The sequence below is a fragment of the Symphalangus syndactylus genome, chromosome 22 (genome assembly GCF_028878055.3).
Source record: "Symphalangus syndactylus isolate Jambi chromosome 22, NHGRI_mSymSyn1-v2.1_pri, whole genome shotgun sequence".
Lineage (NCBI taxonomy): Eukaryota > Metazoa > Chordata > Mammalia > Primates > Hylobatidae > Symphalangus > Symphalangus syndactylus.
In genome coordinates this window covers 43,672,501-43,693,594 of record NC_072444.2, presented here as the reverse complement: position 1 = coordinate 43,693,594, position 21,094 = coordinate 43,672,501, and the positions used below count along the sequence as shown (strand labels likewise).

General features: G+C 46.5%; 1 protein-coding gene and 1 long non-coding RNA gene across 2 annotated transcripts in view; one reads left to right on the top strand and one right to left on the bottom strand.

Moving 5' to 3' along the window:
* Window positions 1-2,862, bottom strand: part of MAP3K2 (mitogen-activated protein kinase kinase kinase 2) — a 101,830-nt gene extending 98,968 nt beyond the window's left edge. The window contains exon 1 of the mRNA XM_055262109.2: window positions 2,726-2,862. The gene's annotated coding sequence lies outside the window, so the exon portion shown is untranslated. The remainder of the gene's footprint in view (window positions 1-2,725) is intronic.
* A 436-nt stretch (window positions 2,863-3,298) lies between these two features.
* On the top strand, window positions 3,299-9,908 carry LOC129472467 (uncharacterized). Its single transcript, XR_008653949.2, has 3 exons — window positions 3,299-4,269; window positions 8,520-8,653; window positions 9,264-9,908. It is a non-coding gene; the product is annotated as an uncharacterized lncRNA (long non-coding RNA).
* The last annotated feature ends 11,186 nt before the right edge of the window (window positions 9,909-21,094 follow it).

The window sequence follows — 21,094 nt, the reverse complement described above, 5'->3', positions numbered from 1 at the left end:
GCACTGCCACAGCTCACTGCAGCCCTGACCTCCCCTCCCCGGCTCAAGCAATCTTCCTGCTTCAGCTTCCCAAATCACCACAACCGGCTAACTTTTGTATTTTTTTAAATGGGGTTTTGCCATGTTGCCCACGCTGTTCTTGAATTCCTTGGCGCAAGCAATCCTCTTGCCTCAGCCTCCCAAACTGCTGGGATTATAAGCGTGACCCCATTACACCTGGACAGAAAGTGGCTTCTTGAGATGGAATCTACTCCTAGTGAAGATGATGTGAATATTATTGAAGTAGCAACAAAGGACTTAGATTACAAAAACTTGGTTGATAAAGCAACGATAAGCAACTTAGATGATAGTTGATAAGCAATTAGTTGATAAAGGGTTTGAAAGGACTGACTCCAATTTTGAAAAATGTTCTATGGTGAGTAAAATGTTATCAAATAGTATCACATGCTAGAGTGAAATCTTTCAGGAAAGGAAGAGTCCATCGATGCGGCAAACTTCACTAATGTCTTACTTTAAGAAATTGCCTCAGCCATCCCAAACTTCAACAGCCACCCCTCATCAACCATCCTTACTAGTCAGCAGCCATCAACATGGAGGCAAGACCCTCCACCAGCAAAAAGATCACAATTCCCTAAAGGCTCAAATGTTCTTTAGAAATTTTAGCAATAAATAATTTTTTAATTAAGGTATATACTTTTTTTAGACATAATGCCATTGCACACAATAGACTACAGTATATTGCAAACAACTTTATATGCACCGTGAAACTAATTTATGTGACTCACTTCTTTTCCTTTATTGCAGTGGTCTGGAACCAAAGCCACAATCTCTCTAAGGTATGCCTGTACATGTACCTATAGATAAAGCAAATATGGCAAGATACCAACAAATGTTTAATCTAGAGGGTCATGATACAAGTGGTTTACTACTACCAAATTTTCTGTATGCTTGAAATTGTTTGATAATAAAAAGTGGGAGGTAGGTGGAAATAGCTCCAATTCTATAGAGAAAGAGAAAATCAACCTGAAACCAACGCTGTAGGAAATGCAGAGTATCAAACATGACTTTAATACAGCACCTATTAGTTTAACCCTTTGGTACCAATAAAGTAAACGAGAAACAAAAGCTCCACCTAAAACATTGCTTAAAAGACTGTCTCTAATGCAATCCAATTATTTAAGATAAGCCTTTAACAGCTAGTTTCTCAAAACAGGCACATGGATAACCATTCTATAATGATATCACATACAACATAATTCAGTAAGATTCAACATGTTTATATTTTAACCAAACAACAAATCAATCTGTAAACCATCCACGTTAACTTTGTAATTTGACCTTTTCTCCACAGAGACTGCAAGACCACAAATTTTCTTCAACTTGATAATACACTCGGAAAATTACAGAGTAGTATAACTAGGCATCAATAGATTTGTTAAACATTTGCAATTATGCATAAAGCTTCAATTACTCAAAGGAAATGTATCGACTTTTTTTCAGTACAGAGCTCTGGCTCCTTATTTTTTCCTCTCACCATAGTTTAAAAAAATACAAAACTCATGCTAAAATGAGAATTTTCAGTTAACTTATAAACACTGATTAGTGGCACTCCATACAAATGAAAAACAATCACACCATCAAACTTTCTACGATATTCTACGCATTAAAATTTGACATTGAACTAAAAAACATTGCATAAGACAACGAACAAATCACTAAATTGCCACATAATCCAGCAACAAATTTTGCAACAAGGAAATCTCAAGCAAATAACCAAACTGTGAGTTCCCTTTGGGCTTCAAGGTCAAACTACGAAAGGAAATTTGTGACTTTTCAAGATCTATGCAGTTTTACCAAATGTATTTATTTTTTGTAAGAGAGTAATTTTTTCCTATCCAGTACTAGTATATAAAAAGTAAAGGTATCTGAAGCCATCTTTAAAATTTTTTTTTAAAGCCAAGAAAATGATTTGGCAAAAGACATCGAAGAGCTTACGTTAGGGAAAACTAAACTGTATCTGTCTATGTGTTTAGAATTTATCCCATTAAAGAAACTGCTCAGTTAGTCTCATTTTCTAAACGTATTTATTTTTTGCAAGACGAGAAATACAGTCTTACAAAAAGACATCTGCATATTCGAACCAAGCCTTCCTGGATTACTAGTTTCACGACCTTGGACAAATGCCTTAATCTCTCTGAGCCTCAAGTTTTCACCTGTAAAATCGGGCGATGTACCCACTTCATTGGGCTGGGAAGATGAAGAGAGATAATGCATGACAACTGCCGGGCGCAGACTAAGAGCACCGTAAGTGCTACCTAAATATTTCGTAAAGAGAAAAGGGGGAAACAACCTTACATCAAAAGATTACCACACTGTGACAGTGCAAAGACAAGCACTTTTTCGCTTACTGCATGTACCATTTCTGCTTCATCCCAAGACCAGCTGCAACCTTCCTTCTAAAATCTCTGCAGGGAACGTGTCTGACAGCTAACACAGCCCAGCAGCCTACTTGGCGCTGACCTGGGCTTTAGGACTGGATGCGGGGGGCCCAAGGTCCGCCCTCCCGCAGCTAGGCAATCACCCAGCGAAATCTCCGCCCCTGGAGCGGCGCTTAGGCCGCCGCCAGCCCCCTCCCGGCGCCCAGCCCGCGGCCCCCGACACACACACACACACGCGCGCAAAAACACACACACACGCGCGCGCGCGCACGCACACACGCACGTACCGGCTGCTCCGCAGGGACGTAGAGAGCCGCAGGCCCAAGGAGGGGCCGCCCCCGCCGAGCCCGCCCCTCCGCCCCAGCGCGGCCTGTCACCGCGGCCCCAGGTCGGGGCCGGCCGTGGGGCCCCCGGGGGCCGGAGGGGCGCGCGAGGAGTTGGGCGTGGGCCTTGGGGCCAGGCCCGTCACTCTTTCACATGAAGCCCAGGCCGGGCGGGGTGGCGGGCGCGTGAATCCTCGCAGCCGGCTGGGTCCTCCTGGCGCTCCTCGGCTTCTAGCAGCTGCAACCCCGAGGCCCGCGGGGAACTGGGCAGGAAAGGAGGAAGCCGCGGGCCCGCGTCGCCGGAGACCGGAGAAGAGGCGGGAGTGGCGCCTTCGCGGACAGGGGCGCCGAGCGTCCTGGTCGTTGTCTTCGTCGCCGCCGCGGGCCGTGCAACCCCCGAACGCTGCGCCCAGCGGCCGCGGCACCCTCGTCAGGCGCCGCCGCTGAGGGCAGGCAGCCCAGCCGCCACTACACACGGACCCGTGACGTCGGGCGTAGCGCGGCGCACGTCACGGCCGCTCGCTCGTGCGCGCGCACCCCTCCGCCCGGCGGTAGCGGAACCCGCCGCGGGCGCGCGCCCGGCCCTAGGGAGTGCGTCCACGCCTGCGCAGAGGGTCGCCACGCCCACAGACACGCCCCGTCCCCCCCCGCCGGACGGCGCGGGGATTCCCAGTCCTGGCTCCGCCCCGGCCTCGGCCCCGTCCCTGCCCCGGGGCAGCCTGTGCTGTTCAGTGTGCGCGGCGCATACGCACCTGGGTGTCTCGAGCCTGCGGTAGTGGCTAGATCCCAGACATCCGAGTAGATCTCGTGAAAAGATCTCCCACGTGGGCTGCGGACAGCGCCCAAGGGTAGCAGAGCTAGCAGAGGCAGTGACGGACTGAGTGTGTGGCAGGTCATTTGCAAGGAGAAAAGCCATCTGCCTCTTAATTTGTGGCTCAAGTTTCAGAATTTTTTTCCTGAGGGACTTTAGAAATTACTTCAGGCTTGCCAGCTAACGTTAAACCACCCCCTTGGAGACTGGCTAAGTGTTATTTGTGTTTTCTGTTTAGTTCTTATCACCATCGATACTTGGTTATGACAATGATTGTGTACATTGGTTGGCCCAGCAAGTATTACTTCTCTAGCTTAACAGATGTGGAAACTTAAGCCCAGAGACATGAGTTGACACCCTACCCCCAAAGACAGAATCTAAAACCCTTTCCTTCGCTCCTCATCGCCCACAGGATAAAATGCAAATTAATCAGACTAACAGTGAGGCCCTCCGTGGTGTGACTAACCTGCATCCCGAGGTTTTCACCCTACTTTGATCCAGAAAGCATCTTCCCGCCCCATCTCTTCTCCTTTCCTTAAATACCCCTTACAACTTCCTGTACCATTCTTCCCTGTTCAGCTTCTACTTGGTTTCTTGGTACATTATGGATCCACCCCTTTCATGCATATTCCAGACCACATTTCCACTGAAGCATTTGAAATGAGAGAGATGGGAGTGGGACTCACCCGACCCAGAGGTAAGGAGCTACCCCAACTTGGGCTCTGAGGGTCAAGGGAGCTGGCACTTGTGGGGCAGAGACTGAGGGAGAAACTGTTGTGTAATGTCAAAATATCTCTGGGTTTCTTCCAGGAATTTTTATTACAGACCCATTAACAGAGGTGTCAAAGTCACAGGAACAAGGATGTGCACCTCAGAAACACAGAGCTCAGTGGAAAATCAGTTTCCTTCTATTTGTTTTAAAAAGGAGGACTTTTATGCATAAATCTAAGACCTTCTTGAATCTAACATTCTGAGACCTATATGCCACAGAAAGGAGGGTCTCAGAATGCCTGAGGGTAGTATTTAAATCTTAAACATCTATATTGTTCTCCACAGTTACTGGGTCACCACATGGCAGGCATTCAATAAAAACGTGTTTGTTTACTAAGTAATCTAGAGATAAATTTTTTCCCCTCATAGTTCTGCTCATTTCTCCACTCCCTTCCCTCACTTACCACCCCTGGGGACTTCATTCACCTCTGGGTTCCTCAGAAACATCCCATGCGTGTAGTTATAGTAGCTATTCTTTCTTTTTCGCCATTCTCCTTTTATATTGGTGACTTTTCCTCTTGCTTAGATATTAAATCTCTGACATCTTTGGTTATTTTAGTATATATGATTACAAATTAGTGATATTGGGATTTTTTTATTGCTGAAACCATCATTCAATGAATATTTTTTTGCCTTCCTACTCTGTGCCTGGGATTGCAGTGATAAAATTATGTAGTCCCCACTGCCTAGGAACTCAGAATCCCGTGAGGAAGGCAGACAGGTAAATGGATAATGATAATAACACACTGTGACCTGCATCATGGGAGGGATGTGTATCAAGCACCACAGCAGCAAGAGGAAGATGTCACAGGTGTGCCTGGGGAAGTGAGAGATGACTTCAGAGAGGAGATGTGGTGTGCTCCTTTTCTGTTGCTGCATAACAAACTGCCACAGACTTAGTGACTTAAAACAGTGTCTGTTTTTTAGCTCCCAGTTATACAGATCAGAAGTTTGCACAGGGGCAAGGCTGAGTTCTCTACTCAGGGTACATTGCAAGGCTGAAATCAAGGTATCAGCTGGGCTGACTTCTTATCTAGAGGCTCTTGCAAAGATCTTCCAAGCTCATTCTTCTTTGGAGCACAATTCAGTTTCCTGTGGTTGTAGGATTGACATCCCTATTTCCTGGGCCTGCCTTCAGTTCCTAGAGGTCACCTGCATTTCTTGCCACATGACCCCTGCCATCCTGAAAGCCAGCGACAGAGACCTTCTTGTGTGCCAAACGTCCTCCTACATCAGATCTCTCTAACTTCCTCTTTTGCTACCAGCCAGAGAAAACTCTCTGCTTTTATTTTTATTTATTTATTTATTTTTGAGACGGAGTCTCACTCTATTGCCCAGGCTGGAGTGCAATGGCACAATCTCGGCTCACTACAACCTCCACCTCCCGGGTTCAAGTGATTCTCCTGCCTCAGCCTCCTGAGTAGCTGGGATTACAGGCACCCGCCACCATGCCCAGCTAAGTTTTGTATTTTTAGTAGAGACGGGTTTTCACCATGTTGGTCAGGCAGGTCTCGAACCCCTGACCTCGAGATCTGCCCACCTTGGCCTCCCAAAGTGCTGGGATTACAGGTGTGAGCCACTGCACCCGGCTTTTAAAGAGTTCATATGATTAGATCAGGCCACTGAGATAATCTATTCTTAACATCAACAGTGTCACATAACATAACCTGATCATAGGATTATAATCCATTATATTCACAGTACTGAGGGTTATGCAGGCTATGTACACCAGCCATCAAGGATCTGCAGGGACATCTTAGAATCTTGCTGGCCACATATTGTGCCACGGCTGGCAACTGAAACTTGAATGGGGGTAGTTATTTGCTGGAAGAAATAAGGATGGAGGAGTACGAATTCCAGGCAGAGGGAATCAAGCGTGTCCAAGCTTGGAAGTATGAGGGAACATGCCCTGCCTAGGAATGGCAAGAGTTGCTGGCCACTGGGTGTTGAGAGAAATGCAGGCAGGGGGTGAAACTAGAGAAGGAAGAGAGCTGCCAGGAGATTGGGAAGGAAGAATATTAGAGCAGGCCAAATTGCTGGGAAGGGAGATGAAGGTCTAAAAGTCTAAACCACAGCTGTGGCCATGAAAATGATACGAGTACTATTGGTTGGGATGCATTCAACTGCAATGAACAAGACACCTGGCCCAAAACAGCTTAAAGAGTGAGGTTAATTTTGTCACATAACAAAAATCCAGTAGAGGGTCCAAGGTTGGTTAGGGCTGTGAACAGGCATATTGAGAATCAAAAGATGGCCACCTCAGCTCCAAACATGACCTCCCACACAGGAAAGAAGGGGAACCGTCCCTCTGTTTCTTTCTCTCACTCTTTTTTAAAATAAACTTTTTATTTTAGAATGTTGACGAAAGAGTCAAACTCTATAAAATATTTGAAGAGATTTGTTCTGAGCCAAGTATGAGTGACCATGGTCTGTGATACAGCCCTCAGGAGATCCTGAGAACATGTGCCCAAGGTGGCCAGATTACAGCTTGGTTTTATACATTTTAGGGAGACATAAAGCATCAAGCAATACATGTAAGGTGTACATTGGTTCAGAAAGTCAGGACAACTGGAAGTGGGGGCTTCCAAGTCATAGATGGATTCAAAGATTTTCTGATTGACAATTGGTTGAAAGAGTTACTATCAATAGAAGATAATGTCGGCCGGGCGCGGTGGCTCATGCTTGTAATCCCAGCACTTTGGGAGGCCGAGGCGGGTGGATCACGAGGTCAGGAGATCAAGACCACGGTGAAACCCCGTCTCTACTAAAAATACAAAAAATTAGCCGGGCGTGGTGGCGGGCGCCTATAGTCCCAGCTACTCGGAGAGGCTGAGGCAGGAGAATGGCGTGAACCCGGTAGGCGGAGCTTGCAGTGAGCCGAGATTGCGCCACTGCACTCCAGCCTGGGTGCCCGGGTGACACAGCGAGACTCTGTCTCAAAAAAAAAAAAAGAAAAAAAAAGAAGATAATGTCTAGGTTACCATAAGGGGTTGTGGAGACCAAGGTTTTATCATGTGGATGAAGCCTCCAGATAGCAGGCTTCAGAGACAATAGATTGGACATGTTTCTTACCGGACTTAAAGAGTCTGTTCTATCAGGAATTCCAAAAGGGAAGAGGGTAGAATGAGGCATGTCCGGCTCCCCCTTTCCATCACAGCCTGAACTAGTTTTTTCAGGTTAACATTGGAGTGCCCTTGGCCAAAAGAAGGGATCTATTCAGGTGGTTGGGGGCCTTAGAATTTTATTTTTTGTTTATAAGAACAGTTTTAGATTTACAGAAAAACTGAGACAATAGTACAGAGACTTCTCCTGTACCCACATTCAGCATTCATTTTCTCCTATTGATATGGTTTGGCTTTGTATGGCCACCCAAATCTCATGTCAAATTGTAATTCCCAGTGTTGGAGGAGGGGCCTTGATGGAGGTGATTGGCTCATGGGGGTAGATTTCCCCCTTGCTGTTCTTGTGATAGCAAGTGAATTCTCACGAGATCTGGTTGTTTAAAAGTGTGTAGCACTTCCCACTTTGATGTTTCTCTCTCCTGTTCTGCCATGGTAAGATGTGCCTACTTCCCCCTCACTTTCCACCATGATTTAAGTTTCCTGAGGCCTACCAGCCTTGCTTTCTGTACAGCCTGTGTAACTGTGAGTCAATTAAACCTCTTTTCTTCATAAATTACCCAGTCTCAGGTAGTTCTTTATAGCAGTGTGAGAACAGACTAATACACCTATTATTACGAACTTGTATTAGTATAGTACATTTGTCATAACTAGTGAACCAATATTGATGCATTGTCATTAACTGAAGTCCATACTTTATTCAAATGTCCTCAGTTTTTTCCTAATGCCCTTTTTCTGTTCCAGGAGCCCACACTATGCTTAGTCATCATGTCTCGTTAGGCTTCTCTTGGCTGTGAGTTCCCTTGTTTTTGATGGCCTTGTGCTGAGGAGTACTGGTTAGGTGTTTGGTAGAATATTCTCCAATTGTGAACCATCTAATATTTTTCTCATGATGATACTGAGGTTATGGGTTCTGGGGAAGGAGACCACTGAAGGGAAGTGCCATCTTTATCACATCCTCTCAAAGGTAGTCCATTGTCTTAGTCCATTTTGTGCCACTGTAACAAAATACCACAGACTGGGTAATGTGTAATGAACAGAAATTTATTTCTTACAGTTCTGAAGGCTGGGAAGTCCAAGATTGAGGGGCCGACATCTGGCAAGTGCCTTCTTGCTGTGTCATCCTGTGGGGAAAGGGCAAAGAGAAGATGAGAGAAAGAGCAAGAAGAGTCAAACTCATCCTTTTATAAGGTACCCATTCCCTAGATAATGACATTAATTCATTCATGACGGCTCTGCCCTCATAACTTAATCATAACTTAAATGCCTCTTAAAGGTCCCACCTCCTAACACTGTTGCATTGGGGATCAAGTTTCCAAAACATGACTTTTGGGGGACATATTCAAACCATAGCAGGTATATACTGTCAGTATGATTTATGACTTGGTGTTGAGCTTGATCACCTGCCTGAGATAGTGTTTGTCAGGTTTCTCCCCCATAAAGCTACTCTTTATTCACCACTTTCCATACTATACTCTTTGCAAGGAAGTCACTATGCTCAGCCCACACCTAAGGAGTGGGGAGCTATGCTCCACCTCCTTGTGTGGGAAGTATCTGCATAAATTACTAGGAATTCTTCTGCATGTGAGATTTGTCTCTTCTCCCCTGTTTACTTATGTAATCTTTTATTTATATTAATATAGAATTGTGGGTATATAACTTATGCTCTGGGTTATAATCTAATACTACATTACTTATTTTGTTGCTCTAATTATTCTGGGTTTGGCCATTGGGAGCTCTTTGATTTGTCTCCTGTGTCCCTTTGACACACCTCATTATGATTTTTTTTTTTCTTTTTCAGCACTTCTTTGCTTTCTGGCACTGCCAGCGCTCCAAGATCATCTTGAATATTTCCTGTCCCAGTCTAGAATCAGCCATTTTTCCAAAGGGCTCTGGTTTCTTTTGTTGAAGAATGGTGTTAGAGACCAATATCTGGTGCTAGGTGTGCTAAGGATTCTCTTTTCATTAAGGATAGTGTTTCCGGGGCCAGGCACAGTGGCTCACGCCTGTAATCCCAGCACTTTGGGAGGCGGAGGCGGGTGGATCACCTGAGGTCAGGAGTTCAAGACCAGCCTGACCAATATGGAGAAACCCCATCTCTACTAAAAATGCAAAAAATTGGCCGGGCATGGTGGCATATGCCTGTAATCCCAGCTACTCAGGAGGCTGAGGTAGGGGAATTGCTTGAACCTGGGAGGTGGAGGTTGCAGTGAGCTGAGATCATGCCATTGCACTCTAGCCTGGGCAGCAAGAGTGAAACCATGTCTCAAAAAAAAAAAAAAAAAAAAAAAAAGATAGTATTTCCCATCAGCCTCCCAGCAGACTACCCATTTTGTTTTTGCAGCAATGTCTGCTAATTGTGCCCCCAAATTCATTCTCCTCTTCCCATTGTAATCAAATTTTATCTGAGCATACCCGACTCTCATAATAAAGAGTTCATTCCCTAGCTTCCCTTTCAGCTAAATGTGACCGGGTGACTAAGTAATGGCAAAAGGGAAGTCAACTGAAGTGTGTCCATCCAAGGACCTTCCCTGAGAGTCCCTTTCTTAAGAGACTCTGCTTTTACATCTTTCCTTGTCCCTTCCTCCCACACTGGAGTACTTGCAGGCCATCTTGGAGAGTCAGGACATGGGGCCATACACCGGAATGGTGGCTCTGGGAGCAGAATCCCCTCCCTAATCTGGACCACAGGGCTGTGTAGTTTCTCATGGGAGATGTAAATGACTGTCCCTGGTAGCTGAACTGACTGCTAATAGTATCTTGTTGGCTGCAGTTGGGTCACATGGCTATGCATGCATAGAAGTCAGGATCACCATGGTGGGTTCAGCCCACACGAGGTCCACCTAGGGCTGGGCACACTGCCTGGCTATATCTAAGCAGAAGCCGGATTAGGTTACAAGGGAGCTGAGAGATGGATGGTTGTTGCCCAGCAGCCAACTGTGTTGGCCCAGAGAAGCTCATGGAGAGGCAAGACTTGGGGGACCAGAGTGGACTGTAGGGCCTACTCCATATGTAAATGATCTTCCACAAATCTATTATGATTATCCCCAGGGCCACTTCACTGTTAGAAGAAGCAAAACATTAGTAAATCTGATTTTTAAAAGTTCACAGGGCTGCCATAGCCAAACCAAAGTTATTTCTGGGATTTCTGCTGTGTGGAATGCCCACAAAGTTTTCTAAGTGTGGAAAGAGGCAACGTGACAAGATTTCTAACAGACAAGTGGTCTTGAATTCTCTGTGATCTTGATCAGCTCTAATTCTTTTATCCATCAGTTGCTAGTACATTAACTTCTTACTTTAACATTATGTTTGTTATATATTTTCCATTGTTGTGCATATTTATAACAGAAAATATGGAAAACATGAGGAAAAGAAAAAGCTCATTCCTTCTACAGTTCTGTTCCTATTCAATTTTTTCTCTATTCATAAATCTTTGTTGTGCTGGTATTTTTTTATTTTTAGATACATTTTTAAATCGTTCTTAAGTATTAATAGTTGTGATCTGTCCTATACATGCAATTTTGTATCTTACTGTTTTCACTTCACATGGCATAAGTAGTTTCTTTTTTCTTTTTCCTTTTTTTTTTTTTTGAGACAGGATGTCGCTTTGTCACCCAGGCTGGAGTGCAGTAGTGTCATCTCGGCTCACTGCAACCTTCACCTCCCAGGTTCAAGTGATTCTCTCACCTTAGCCTCCCAGGTAGCTGGGATTACAGGTGTGTGCCACCATCTCTGGCTAATTTTTGTGGGCTTTTTTTTTTTTTTTGAGATGAAGTCTTGCTGTGTTGTCCAGGCTGGAGTGCAATGGCACAATCTCAGCTCACTGCAACCTCCACCTCCCAGGTTCAAGCAATTCTCCTGCCTCAGCCTCCTGAGTAGCTGGGATTACAGGCACGTGCCACCATGCCCAGCTAATTTTTGTACTTTTAGTAGAGACGGGGTTTCACCATGTTGGCCAGGATGGTCTCGATCTCCTGACCTCGTGATCTGCCCACCTCAGCCCCCCAAAGTGCTGGGATTAAAGGCATGAGCCACCACGCCCGGCTGGAAAAGGAAACTCTTATACACTATTGGTAGGAATGTAAATTAGTACAGCCACTATGGAAAACAGTATGGAGATTTCTCAAAAGACTCAAAATAGAACTACCATGTGATCCAGCAATCTCACTACTATAATCTCACTACTGGGTATTTATCCAAAATAAAGGAAATCAGTATATCAAAGGGATAGCTGCATTCCCATGTTTATTGCAGCACTATTCACAATAGCCAAGATATGGGATCACCCAAGTGTTCATCAACAGTTGAATGAGTAAAGAAAATGTGGGCCGGGTGCGGTGGCTCACACCTGTAATCCAAGCACTTTGGGAGGCTGAGGCGGGTGGATCACTAGGTCAGGACATCCAGACCATCCTGGCTAACACGGTGAAACCCCGACTCTACTAAAAATACAAAAAAATTAGCCAGGCATGGTGGCGGGTGCCTGTAGTCCCAGCTACTCGGGAGGCTGAGGCAGGAGAATGGCGTGAACCCAGGAGGTGGAGTTTGCAGGGAGCCAAGTTTGCGCCACTGTACTCCAGCCTGGGTGACAGAGCGAGACTCCATCTCAAAAAAAAAAAAAAGAAAAAGAAAAGTAAATGTGGTATATATACACAATGGAATACTATGAAGCTATTGAAAAGAATGAAATCTTGTTATTGGTAGCAACATGGATGATCATTATGTTAAGTGAAATACTCGAGGCACAGAAGGAAAAATATTATATGTTCTCGTTCATATGTGGAGCTAATAAAACATTTGATCTCATGGAGGTATAGAGTAGAATGATAGTTACCAGAGGCTGGGAAGGGTGAGTGGTGAGGAGGAGGAGGGAAGAAAGAGAGGTTGGTTAATGGGTACAAACATACAATTAAATAGAAGGAGTAAGTTCTGGTGTTTGATAGCACAGTAGGGTGACTATAGTTAACAATAATATATATTTTGAAATGGTTGGAATAAAAGTTTTGAAATGTTTCTAACAAAAAGTAATGATAAATGTTCAAAGTGGTAGATATCCTAAATACCCTGATTTGGTCATTGCACATTGTATGCATGTATCAAAATATCACATGTACCTGATAAATATGTACAATTATTATGTATTGTCTGGGCACAGTGGCTCATGCCTGTAATTCCAGTACTTTGGGAGGCCGAGGCAGGCGGATTGCTTGAGCTATAGAGTTGGAGACCAGCCTGGGCAACATGGTAAAACCATGTCTCTACAAAAAAAAAAAAAAAGCTTGGGCCTGGGAGGCAGAGGTTGCAGTGAGCCGTGATTGTGCCACTGTACTCTAGTCTGGGCACCAGAGTGAGACTCTTTCGCAAAATAAAAAAAAGTTATTATTTATTGATAAATTTTTTAAAAAATATATGCCAAATTGCTAACAAGGATAACCCATTTTTCAGAAGTTGGCTATTTGCTGGGAGCCTACTTATGCTGTCCACCACTGCAGCATCCCCCTAATGGTCTGATGGTCGGTCCACTCCTTACTTCCAGTGTCTTTGTCTTGACAGCAAGAAGAGAATTGTCTGTTTCTTCCCTTTCTCCTGTTTAAATATCTTATTGTCTTCCCATAATTTTCAATTCACATATAAGGAAAAAGCAGCAGAGAAAGGTCAGGTGGCTGTCACCAGGCCCCAAGGACACTTAATGGAGCAGCCAGAGAGGACCTCAGAACCACGTGACAGGCTCTCCCTCACTCTGTTCCATGGTACCTCCCAAATGCCCATCCCAGAGCCCCTCCCCATTGCCTAATGCACCAGGGCACCACTCCCTGTCTTGCCAATTTCAGCTGCCCCTCCCAGCATCTGGACCTCCGCCTCCAAGATCAGACTTGCCATCCTTGACACCACAGGCTTCCTTCATCCAAGCCCTCTGAGCCCGTCTCTGGGCAGTTTGGAGGATGCTAAGCCCTCTCAGTGCACCATCCAGGGGGTCCACGTTGCAGAAATGAGTGAGGAGGTAGTTATCTTCATCCTCACAGCTCAGCATATGCCTTGACCCAGTGCGATGTAGATCCTTCCCCAACTGCTTCCTGCAAGTCAAGCCACAAAGGTTGGCATTGGTTCTTCACCATAGGCTAGCCTGGCTGAAGCTCAGCTGCGCAGAGTCTGTCCTGAGAAGCAGCAGTGCCACTGTCCCCTGGGCCCTCCAGACTGCCAAGGCTGCTCAGTTTCAGGGAGCAGGCTCCCTGTGGCCTCACATGCCGGCTGCCAGCTGGGCCAGGCAACTCTGGCCGGGCTGCACTGTGAAGAACACGAGAGTCGGCAGAGACCTGTGCCTGCTCTTCTCAGCCTCAGTGTCTGGAAGACAGAAAAAGGCATCCTGCTCCCAAGATTGTGGTGGAGGCCAGCAGGGTGATGCACATGAAAGCCACTGGAGATAGATGGCACTTGTTCCCACCCACTGCCCACAACAGGCCCAGGACTGCCTCAGCCCCAGTGGACCCCAGAGCCAGCAGGCCCTTCAGAATGGAGGGTGCCAAACACCATTAGAAGGCGTGGTTCTTTTCAGAGAACCGGACTCTGAGACTGTGGCCTCCCACTATGAGTCACCACCTCTGATTCCTGAGGTCCCCTCCAGTCATTGGCTCTCTCCCAAGCCAGCCAGCTGATCAGCCTTGAGGACAGCAGAGTGTCTGCCAAGAGAGATCTGTGAAGGTTCCCAACACCGTGGCAGTGTACCATGTGGAGCCCCTGAGGCCACCCTTCTCCATGTCCCCCACACTGTCCCTGACCCTCCCACCATCCTGGAAAACCAGCCTCCCAGGTCCTTTGTCATGGAAGTAATTTACAGCAAGGCAAAAAGAGCTGAAAGATTTATAAATGTGTAAATTTGCAAAGGTGTTTCTTTCTTTCTTTCTTTCTTTTTTTTTTTGAGGCAGAGTCCCACTCTGTTGCTCAGGCTGGAGTGCAGTGGCACAATTTTGGCTCACTGCAACCTCCGCCTCCTGGGTTCAAGCGATTCTCCTACCTCAGCCTCCCAAGTAGCTGGGATTACAGGTGCATGCCACCACGCCCAGCTAATTTTTGTATTTTTAGTAGAGACAGAGTTTTGCCATGTTGGTCAGGCTGGTCTCAAACTCCTGACCTCAGGTGATCTGCCTGCCTTGGCCTCCCAAAGTGCTGAGATTACAGGCGTGAGTCACCGCACCCGGCCTACAGAGGTGTTTCTGAGTGGAGAAACCACTGTCTGGTTGGACTGACTGCCCAGTTCCACCACCCTGTAAGCCCATGAGTGAGCTCGCTGCACTTGTTATAGACATCCTACCACCAGCAGCCTGATTTTGCTGAGTCTGTAGCTTACAAGTCCAATCTCATGGCCCTGCCTTTCACCTCACTTGCTGCCTTAAAAATCTGCAGACTGCGGTGGCCTGGAAGCTGTGACATCCCAGTACCCAGAAGTTCATCTCACACCCAGATCTTGGTTTCTAAATGTCATTCTCTACTAAAAGGGACCAGCACTGGTACAGGAGAAGAGCAAGAGCTTGGAATATCTTATACCTGAGAGTAAGGAAGTGCTCAGAGAATCACAGGAGCATGTTAAAAGGACATAGAAGTCAGTTTAATGAGACTGCTTCTGGCCAAAGTTGGAACACATCAAACATTAAAACAATGATGGTAATGGATTAGATTCCATAGAATAAAATCCTTGAGGACATAGTGATATAAACATAACTGAGGAAGAAGGAAAGCTCTCCCTAACAGAATAATACAACTAGTAAATGGGAAAGGAATGGAGTTAGGAATTCACGCTGGGTATTCAAACTAGCAGGTGAAAGCTCAATGAATCGGATTCTTAGTCTCAATGTCTCTCCTCTCAATTTAGTAATTATAGTGGAGTAATCGTGACTTTACAGTGGAGAAACCTGGCCAACACTACCTTCACAACACTAACAAAAACCTTGCAGACCTGCAGCTTAAGCTCCCAGAAGTCACCTGCTGAAATGCCTTCAAAGACTGACCTCTCTGCGTGCGGTGCTCAGCAGCTTGGGCTCAGTGTCAGTCTATTTCTGCAAGCTACAAACCTGCGTACAGTGGAATTCAGCCCATATGTGGTAATTTATCTACCAATCAAGGACCTTTTACTCCAAAAATTACCTTTTTTATACAAGTGACCACCTGGTGTAGAGCTCAGACATGGCTTTGAATTTTTGCCATGCTGTGTGAGCTCAGGCAAGCTGCTTCACCTCTCTGAGCTTCAATCGTTTATCTATAAAATGGGAATAACAATATCTTAATTAATGAAACAGCAATTCCAGTGTTAGGTATTTCCTCAGGAGAAATGAAAACATGTTCACACAAATAATTGTAATGTATGTTTCTACATGCTTTATTCATAATAGTCATAAACAACCTAAATATTCATCAACTGGTTAGCAAAGAACAAACCACTGATGACATGAACGAATTTCAGAAGCACTATGCTCAGTGAAAGAAGCCAGACAAAAATTACATCTTACATAAATTTCATCTATATGAAATTCTAGTAAAGGCAAAACATATAGCCAGGGGCCAAGAGGGGAGGATGGTCTGCAAAGAGACAGGAACTTCCTGGGGTGATGGGAATACTCTGTGTCATGAACATCGTGATTGTGGTTACAAGACTGTATACTTTTGTCAAAACTCATCAAATTGTACACCTAAAATGGATGCATTAAGCCTCAATACAGCCAATAAAAGATACCTACGTTACAGTATCTTCTGAGGAGTAATGGGGTGATATATATGCAGCCCCAAGTTCAGTGCCTGTGGGGAGAGGAGTCCTAAAATAGTACCTGTGACCACGCCCCACGATCTTAGACCTCGGCAGGGCAACTGTGCGACAGCAGGCCCAGCCAGGGAGCAAGCTGGCAAGGCGTTCTGCAGCTAAGGTGAGTACCAGGTGACGCAAGGTGGAATAAGAAAAGTGCCCTTTGGAGGAGTCACTTATGAGGGGAATGGGGAGCAGGGCAGCAGAGGCCCCTCTGCTGCTGGGAACCGGGCGCACTCCCGCCAGTCGCAGGAGCTGGGTCCGCCTGCCCCTTCTGATCCAGTGTCCCGCAGTCATGCCCGCTCCACCGCCCTCGCCTAGCCCCGGCGGGTGGTAAAAGTCCAGCCGGGCGGCGCGCCCCTGGCCTGCCCTGCGCAGCTACGCCCAGCCCGCATCCATCCCGGACCATCCTGTTGAAGGCAGTCCCCTGGCACGCAGGGCTGGGAGCTCTTAGCTGAGGATGGAACCGACTGCACCAGGAGCCTCTGGGAGGAAGGCCCAGGGGCGCAGAGGAGAGGCAAGGGAAAAACAGCAGCCCAAGAATCGGGCCTCCCTGTTACAGCAGGAGTCGCATCTATTTATATATGTTATGTCTTATTGCTCGGCAACCAGCTCTCAGCCGGGCGTGGGCGGGGAGGAGGGGTCTCCTGATGCAGCGGCTTGGCGTGACTCATCACTGCCGCGCACTCTGGCCTCTGGGCCTAGGTTAACAGACTCCCGGGTTTCAGGCTGGGCCCAGGCGGCCAGGCCCTCCCTGCTGAGGAATCTGGGTTGGGGCAGTGCCAGCTCCCTGCTTCTCACCTGGCCACAGAAGGGGTAGCGGGAGGAGCGTGAGTTCATAGAAGCAGGTGGACCACCTCTTGGCTCCTGGCTCTGCCACCTGTCCACGGTGTAGCCCTGGGCTAGTCACAGCCTCTGACATCAGCCTGCTTGTACTGTAAAAGGAGTGTGAGATCATGTTGGAAGAGACACTACAATGAAATCTAAATACATTTTAACTCTTCACACACCCTCTCCCATGCATTTGACAGCGAGGAAACTGCAGCCCAGGGCAAAGTTGACTCACTTCCCAAAGTCAACTAATTTGTACTCGGAAGAGGCAGGATTTGAACCGGAGCCTCTGTGGTTTAGAGCCCTGTGTATCTTATCACTGTAACACCTACCTCATGCCTTCAAAATGCCTACCCATCCGAGGGGTGCAGAACTTGTGGGTTCCTGGGCTCACCCGATGGGATTCTCTAGGGGCAGCCCCTCCAAGGATGGGGAAATACAGAATTCTCTCTGGTGTCAGGGTCGTGTGTCTCAATCAGAAAAGCCCTGCCCCGAATGGTCTCAGGAATGAGGTGCAGCTGCCTGCCCACCTCAGCCTGCCTTCCCTTGCTATCAGCCATTCACTTGAGATGCTAACCCCCTGTTATATGCCTGAGTCACCTAACAGGGTGTCTTCCAAGCACTGCACAGTGTCAGATTTTGATTACCAGCTTCCTCATGGCTACAGAAATCCCTTGTTTGAGTCAATGTGGTGGATCTAGATCTGGCTGTGTCACTCTTCTACTCACAGCATTTCAATGGCCCCCATTGCTCATAGGGCTAAATTTAAACTCCAGTTTGTGACACGAGGCCTCCATCATGTGGCTTCTGCATCCCCAGCTCTCCTTGTCATTGTCATCAGCCACTCTTCTCCAGCCCCCAAATTCTCAGGAGCTCCTTGGGCCCTCCCATCCTGCAGGCTTGCAGGCCTCCACGCCAAGCTCTCCTAAGACGCTCCTGGCCTTACCAGGCTGGCATGAGCCTTCCTTCTCCAACAATGGCAGATCACTGTGCCAGGAGGTTCTCAGAGCTTGTTACAACTCAGGGAGGCAGGTCCCACCCCCGTTTTATGGGGAAGGAAACTGAAGCTCAGGAAGGTAACCTTCCAAAGGTCACATTCCCGCTTGCCTCAGCACCTTCCCTGCCCACCCTGTGCACATCTCCATTACTGCCAGGTCCTGCCCAGGTCTGGCTGTTTGTATGTCTGTCTCTCTAGGTGACTGATGGCCCTTCCCCTTGCATGCCTACTCTCCCCCTACTACTATCTAAGGACATTTGCTGAGTAAGTGGATGGATGAACAGATTATTTAAAAGAGGTTTAGGCCTCCATAATCAGGAATTTGGGGCTTTTGAATAAGGGCAGGAAATCTCTGGTTTAAGACCCGTAGGCTAATTTCATCCAGCTCTTGACACTTAAATTAAAAGTCTACCCTTATTATTCAGACCCATTTCTCCATAGCTATAAAAATGTCGTATTGTTTGACAGGCCCTTAGTAAATGCATCCTGAAGAGCTGCAGCCTTTGGGCACTCATTTCCCTTTTTAGGGCCTCAGTTTCCCATTTGCACAATAAGAGTATGGCAAACTAGCAGGAAATAACCTGCATAGAATAGAAAATTGAATGTGTTGCACATAACAAGAGTGAATACTGTGCTATAAAATTTTAGGTTGAATGTGTGTCTGTATGGTAGGTCATAGTATAAAATAGACTTTTTCTTTGCTGTGGGTGGCAATCAGGAGAGTTTGAAAGCCCCAGCCTAAGATGGTCTCTGCAGCCCCTCTGGCTCTGAGCCTTAAGGATGTCATGATTGGGATCTGGAGTGCAGCTGGCTCCCTGCATGAAGACCCACCACACCAGTGAGTGTGGCACAGTGAGAGCCCATGTTATTTGATAGTCCATCCGCATCCACTCCACTGTTGTTCAGTTTGAGAAAAGGAAACAAAAATTGTAGACATGGTTAAAAAAATAGAAAAGTAGACCTTTTCTGCTTTTATTATTATAATTTTTAAAGTATTAATAATAGATGCCTATGATTTTTAAAAAGTAAAAGTTTTTCCTCTCCCTCCCAACTGCAGCCTCCAGGTGTACACCCTAGAGGCAAGCTCTGCCAGTGCTGAATCTACAAGCCGTGCTCCCCACAGGGGCTCCCAGCCAAGGACTGAGCCGCCAAGCTGCCCTCCCTCTCAGAGTCTGTCTGTCCCTCTGCCCCTCGCCTGGACCCTGCAATCCGACCCCTCCTTCCCACACTGTCCCGCCTGTCAGCACAGTTCTGCATTTTCATTTGACCAAGCTAAATCTGACTGGTGCCCAGATCTTCGTTTCTCAATATCATTCTCCAGCAAAACAAGTCAGGGCTCTTAGAGAAACAATTGATTCCACAGCTGGGACAGGGAGAATACCAGATGAGCCTGGAGCATCTTGTGCCAGAATGTAAGGAAGGGATCAAAGAAGGATGGGGCATGTCCAAGGACATAGGAGCCAACTAAGGAGATCCCAGTATCAGGTACAGATCCCAAATCTGGTACGATTTAAGTAAAAATAATTGCAATGAATTATAACCCATAGAATAAGAGAAACATCCGAGAGTTCATACAGATATAAAAATAATGGAATAAATACGCATGGGGGAAAGGGTTCTTTTTTACAGTAGAATTCCAGTTAATAAATATAGAAAGAGTGATGTACAAAGAAAATCACCATTTGCTAAAAACTATGGTAATAACTGTTGCAGCCAGGAATCATCAACCGATGCTAAAATTAGTAGGCAAAAATATGATGAGAAAGAGGATATTTACATACTCATAAAGCATCTCCCCCACAGGACATTTATTAATTACAAAGGGAAAATAGCAACTTTGCAGTGGAGAAACTTCAGAGGGACACCACTTTAACCAAGCGATCCAAGCTACCGTGACCAGTAATGAGACATATCATCACCCCGCCCTGAGAGGGGTGTCCTGAGAGGCGCACAGCATCACTTCTATGGCATTTGTGCCAAAAATGCATATCCTCGATCTAATACTGAGAAAACATCAAACAAATCCAAAGTGAGAAATGTCCTATAAAATAGCTGGCCAGTGTCACAGCGACAAGGAAAGATGGGGGAACTGCCCCACATGGGAGGAGACAAGTGCCATGTTGGATTCTGAATGGGATCCTGGACTGGAAACAGGACATCAGTGGGACCCAGGGGGCAATGGCAGGGAGAGGTGCAGGACCCAGCTGGGACATCTGCTTTCGGGAATCTGCTTTCGTCCCCAGCGGCAATCAAAGATGCACCCCTCTGCCAACCACAGCAGTCTGTGATTAGATGTAATGGAGGCCTCAGGATCAGAATGATCCAGCAACCTGGCTCTGTTTCTCTCTGATTTCCTTAATTACATCCTCTTCTGGGGCTGTCTTTGTTGTCAGGCTGCCTCCTTCCTGATAGCCAAATGGTTCTTGAAGTTTCAGTTCCCATATCTGCTTGCCACTCTGGAGGAGAATGAGGGCTCTTCTGGTAGTTCTCTCCTTAAAGAACAGGAGCACGTTTCTTCCCCAGAAGTCTCCAAACTTATCCTCATATTTCACTGGGCTGAATTTGATTACAAGCCCATTCCTGAAGTAGATCTTGGGCCAGGAAATGCCATGCACAGGTTGGCAAATGCAATGGGATCACTCTCTGAAAAATCAGCTTCCCAACTCCCACTCAGGAGCTGCAGGCAAGGAGCTGAGCATGGGTCAGCTTTCCCTGAAGCATGTGTAGACAGGCAGATACCTGAACAAAACTGGGGTGCTGTTAGGAAGGAAGGGGAGAATGGCAGCTGGGTAGGCAATAGTGTCCACAACTCCAAGCAGTGTTCTCTTCTGTAATAATTGCCTTCCCTGGTGGAGTTTCCTGTGGACCCAGGAGTGTGCCTGCAGTAGGCACGGACTTTCTGTTTCTCCTGACGGCTGTGTTTCTTACTCCCAGTGAGCCAAAGGGCACTTTCTCCTTTATACAGCAGGCTCTCAAGAGTTGATTTAGAACAAGCCAGATCAAATGTGGGGGC